The 5,798-nt window shown below is 32.9% G+C and overlaps 1 non-coding gene across 1 annotated transcript; it reads right to left on the bottom strand.

Moving 5' to 3' along the window:
- Nucleotides 1-647: 647 nt before the first annotated feature.
- Nucleotides 648-806, bottom strand: LOC125935909 (U1 spliceosomal RNA). Its single transcript, XR_007461887.1, has one exon. It is a non-coding gene; the product is annotated as a U1 spliceosomal RNA (small nuclear RNA).
- Nucleotides 807-5,798: the final 4,992 nt, after the last annotated feature.

Here is a 5,798-nt window from a genome sequence, read left to right as displayed (position 1 = left end):
TGGGCTCACTGCTGTAAGCTCAGAGCCTGCTTCAGATCTTCTGTCCCCCTCTCTCTCTGCCCCTCCCCTGCTTGTGCTTTCTCTCTCTCTCTCTCTCTCTCTCTCTCTCTCTCTCTCTCTCAAAATAAATAAAAACATTAGTAAATAAATGTAACAAATGAAGAAGAAAATATAGGAGAAAATCTTTGGTGCCTTGAAATAGGCAAATATTTCTTACATATAAGCTAACAAGCATTTAGCTACAAAAAAAAATTGCCTTTATCATTAAACCTTTTCTTTGAAGAAAACCCTTAAAAAATGAAAGGAAAGCTATGTAAAGGGAAAAATATTCGCTATACATATATTTTACAAAGAAACCATATCCAGAACATAAAAAGAACTTGTGTGACTCAGTAATAAAACCAAAAAAGAAAAAAAAAACAATTAAAAATGGGCAAAAAAATTGAACAGACCCTTCACAAAAGCAAATATACAAATGCCAAATTTACTCAAAGTAGATGCTTAAATCACTCAACAGAAAAAAATGAAAATCACAATTAGATATCACTGTATAGTCACTAGATTGATTATAATTTAATTTTTTCTTCCTTTTCTTCCTTCCTTTCTTTTCTTTTCTTTTCTTTTCTTTTCTTTTCTTTTCTTTTCTTTCTTTCACGAATGCAGTCCCCCGCTACCACAGATTATGCAGTCGAGTAGGCCTCATTTGAGGAAATTGCAGCAGTCAGCACATCTGGAGTGCAATGGATACGCCTTGCCCTGGGAAAACCACCTTAGTGATCATGGTGTCTCCCCTGCTAGATAAGTGTGGATTGATTAAAATTTTAAAACTGACCTTTTCAAGCAAGTGTTGATGAAGATATGACACAATTGGGACTCTTAATTTTTTTTAAAATGTTTATTTTTGAGAAAGAGAGAGACAGAGCATGAGCAGGGAAGGGGCAGAGAAAGAGGGAGACACAAAATCTGAAGCAGGCTCCAGGCTCCCAGCTATTATCACAGAGCCTGACATGGGGCTTGAACTCAAGAACTGCGAGATCATGACCTGAGCCGAGGTTGGATGCTCAACCAAATGAGCCACCCAGGAGCCCCTTAAACTCTTAAACACTAACATGGGGATAAACATCTACAATTACTCTATAAAATTATTTTGAAATTTCTTAGTAAGTTAAATGTGGATGTAGTTTGGGAGTTGGACATTCAGCTTCTAGGTATTTATTAAAGTCCTCACAAATACTTGTACCCAGATGTTTATTTAAAATTTTTTTCTTATACAAATGTTTATAATACCTTTGTTTATAACTCCTCAAACTTGAAACACCACAAATATCCATTAACAAGTAATTGGTTAACCAAAACATGGCATATCCATGCACTGGAATACTATTCGGTAATGAAAACAAATGAATTACTGATAAACCTAGTAACATAGATGAATCTTGAAATTAGTATGCTGAGTGACTCTAGGAAACACCAGTTTCTTTTGTTTGTTTTGTTTTTGGTCATTGTAGATTTCTTTGCATTTTACAGATTACATATATATATACACACACACACACACACACACACACACACACACACATATGTGTATGTATGTATATAATACGTAATATATTGTTGCAGACTATGAGTCTGGACTTCTCTCTTGTCCAGCAAGAGAATGGACACAAAATTGAAAACTAGAGAGGCTGATGTCCGAGAGGCTATGAGAGCTCTGAACAGGGGTTTTTGTCTCCATATTTATTGAGCTCACAAGATATTACCCACGTGGTGAATGTGAAGAAAACAACATCTTACACACGTGAATGTGGAGAAAACAACCAGACAGTATTCATTAACTTGTATGTGTAAGAAGCAAAGGGTCTGGGGGGTAAGTGGAGTTTGTGAGTAAAGTACAATAGTATACTGGACTTAGATGGAAAGTAATTTCCTGCAGGTGGTATAACAAGTTACTTGTGATCCCATTACAATAGCTCACTAGCTGACCTCAGGTGCTTTTGCCCCGTGGTGGTGGTTTTCTGCCCTGAGCTTTTTTTTTTTTTAACCCATTTTTGTAAGTAGAACCTATTTCCCCACAATATATAATATATATAATAATATATGTTACATGTATATATAATATGTATTATATACATATATAATAGTTTATATTATATACATATAATATGTATACACAAACACACATAAATACATGTATATGTATATATGCCATATATATGTCATACATATGTCCACCTAGGCATTTATCAATTTTGTTATATTTTTGAAATAACCAAATTTTGGCGTTATGGTTTTCTTTTACTTTTAGTATGTTTTCTATTTTACTGATTTGGACATTTTTGATCTTTTGTTTTTATTATGTTACTTATTTATTTTTTTCATTTATTCTTGCTAGTTTCTTGTGAAGGTAGCTTTATTCTTTGTTAACATAAGCGTTTTAAGGGTATAAATTTCCCTCTTAGGACTGCTTTCACAACATTCCCAAAATTTTGAAAAATTATGTTTTATTAATATTCACTTAGAAACATGTATGGTTTTCTTTGCAATTTGTTCCTTTACCCATAGGTTTCTCAGTATTTGGGAATGTTTTAGCTGTCTTATTGTTGGTTTATAATTCAGTCTCATGATAGTTGGAGAGTCTCTTCTGTATGTTTGCATCCTTTGAAATGTGTGGCTCAGGGCATAGTCTCTCCTGGTGGATGTTACATGTGTTCTTGAAAAAAGTGAATTGTGTAAGTTTTGTGTGCTATCTAAATGTCACTTAGTTGAAGTTGATTGATAGTCTTATTCCAATCTTTGATATTACAGCTGAATTTTTTCCCACTTGTTCTAACTTGATCAAGATATCATGGATAGAAGGGTGTTAAAATCTCCAATAATGATTGTCGGTTTATCTCTTCCCCCTTTGGTTCTGTAAGGTTTGCTTTATGTGTCTTGAAGTTCTTTTATTAGGCAAATAGCATTTAGTTTGCTACTATCTTCTTGATGAATTGATGAGTTGTTATTATAAAGTAAACCTTTCTATTTGTGGTAATGTTTTGTCTTAAAGTATACTTTTGTGAGATTAATATACACACGAGTTTACTTTTGCTTATTGCTTCCATGGTATCTTTTCCCCATAATTTACTTTAAATCTATACCTGTGCTTATATTCAAAGTGCATATTTAGAAAAAAAAGATTTAGTTGGATATTGATTTTTTTAATCAATTTTTCCTCTTAGTTGGAGTGTTTAATCCATTCATATAAGTAAATAAACTCACAATGTACCTAATTGGGCTTATCTGTAATGTTAATGTTTGTTTCCTATTTGTGCTTTTGTTCCTGCTCTTTTGTTTCTTTTTCCCTGCCATCAGTACACACACACACACACACACACACACACACACACACGTGCACGCACACACACACATTTAAGTACATACACATATACACACATTTTAGTATTTCATTCTTTCTTCTCTGATGGCTTTTTAAGTCCTAGTACCTTGTACAGTTGACCTTTGCAAATGTGAGGGATAGGGGTGTTGATTCCCTCGATAGCTGAAAATCCACGTGTAATTTTGACTTCCCAAAACCTTAACTACTAATAGCCTACTATTGGCCAGACTCCTTACTGGTAACATAAACAGTGGATTAACACATATTTTGTGTTATATATATTATATACTGTATTCTTACAATAAAGTAGGCTAGAGAAAAGAAAATATTACAACAAAATCATAAGGAAAGTGTATTTACTGTATTTAGTGTTTATTGCAAAAAATCTGTGTATAAATGGACCTGTGTAGTTCAAATCATATTCTCTTTTGTGATGCTGGTATATTACAATTTATCTTTAATTTTTCAACTTAGTTGAGTATTTTACCACTTCACATATAATGTAAGAATATTATAATAAAATAATTCCACTTACTATTACCCATTCTCTAATCCACTGCTGTCCTATATTTTACTTACACGTATGTCATGAACTCTACAATATATTGTTACTTTTGTTTAGTGAGTTTTCTTTAAAAAATAAGAAGGAAAAGTAGTCTTTTAAATTTACCCATATATTTACTTCTCTTTGTTTTCTTCATTTATTTTTGTTCAAATGAATTCTCATCAGGTATTATTCCCTTCACCATGCATGACGCATTTTCTTGGCATCTCTTAGGAGTCTGCAGATGAATTCTTAGCCTTGTTTTATCTGAAAAAGGACTTTACTTTCACTTTGTCAAGGATATTTTTACCAGATACAGAATTCTTGTTGACAGTGTTATTTTATATCCAGAAGTTAAAAGGTGTCATTTTATTGTTCACTGGATTCCATTATTCTTGTGTTTTTCTTGAATATATTGTTTCTCTTTTCCAGGGCTTTTATCTTATTGTTTTTCTTTTTTTAAGGTTTCCACAATTTGACTACGAGGAACTTAGTTTTGCATTTCTTTGTGTTTGTATTTTTGGGTTTTGATAAGCTCCTCCAAATATGTGGGCTGGTCTTCCAGTCATAGCTAGAAATATCGTGGCCAGTGATTGTTCAAATATGTTTTCTGTTTCATTCTCTCTTTACCTTTTGTGAGGTTTCACTTAAACATAGATCACTACACTATCCATAAGTCTTTGAGAACTATTTCTTTTCAATGCTTTTTTTTTCACTGTGCTTCAATTTGTATAACTACTATTATTCTATCTTTATGTTCATTGATTCTTTTCCTTGTGTCCAATCTATTGATCATATCTAATGAGTTTTTTATTTCAAATACTATATTTTTCAGTTCAAGGATTTTCATTGTTTTCTTTTTTTTAATTTTTAATTTCCTATATTTTCATCTCTTCACTTCGCATACTTCATTTTCCTATGCTTTCTTTAGCAGATTTAATTTCAAAGTATGGGTCACCTCTAGATCTATTTCTATTTCATATTTCTTCTTTTAATCATTGTAATATTTTCTGGGTTGTCTTATTATAGTTGATTAATAGACATTGTGGATAACACATTGTAGAGACCCATTTTTCCTTTGTCTTTCTTTGAAAAATGCTACCTTTTGTTTTGAAAGGCAATTAAATTACTGGTAGATCACTTGGTCACGGCGGGGCTTTGTTTTAGGCTGTTGGAATGGTTCATTTCAGTTTTGCCTTTACTATTGGGATAGATTTCTTAGTTGTGGAACATGATCTTCACTCATAAGTTGTAGTCTTAATAGAATTTCAGTGTATAACTGTAAGTATTTATCAAGCCTCTATCACCCTGACGGATTGAATTCCTAAGTCTGTGTCCCAGGTGGTGGGCAGCTTCTGAAATCACCAGTTAATTTCTTTAAACTCTCAGCTCTTGTTTTTCCTGGACCTCTTAGACTTTCTCTAAGTTCAGGAGTCACTTAAGAATTTTAGCAGAGTTCGTACTTAGATTTTAGGATCTCTTCTGTGGATCCCATCTTTATCGGATTTTCCCTTTAACTTTCTTCTCTTTTGGAAGCCTTGAACTCTTAATGCCTGACTAGTCATCCCAGTAAAACTAGTATGTTCTGATGAAGCTGTATCATCTACTTCAACAGACCTGGAGACTTCGCTGAAGGTGGGGAATACATACATTTGGGTCTCATCTTAGTTCCCTTTTTTTCAGATTTCCTAACACCTATAGTTACTACCTGGTCTCCAGTGTTTTTGAACAATAGTTTTGTAATATTTTGTATACCATATAAAATTGCTCTTGGTAGGAGAGTTTTCTAATATAAGCTACCTTGTCATTACCTGAAACCAGAACAAATTTAATATTTTTGTTACAGAGTTCTGAATGGAATTTTAAATCTCGGGATTG

The sequence above is a fragment of the Panthera uncia genome (assembly GCF_023721935.1).
Source record: "Panthera uncia isolate 11264 chromosome A1 unlocalized genomic scaffold, Puncia_PCG_1.0 HiC_scaffold_17, whole genome shotgun sequence".
Classification (NCBI taxonomy): domain Eukaryota; kingdom Metazoa; phylum Chordata; class Mammalia; order Carnivora; family Felidae; genus Panthera; species Panthera uncia.
The sequence above is the reverse complement of the archived record's forward strand: the minus strand, read 5'-3'. Positions and strand labels throughout refer to the sequence as shown.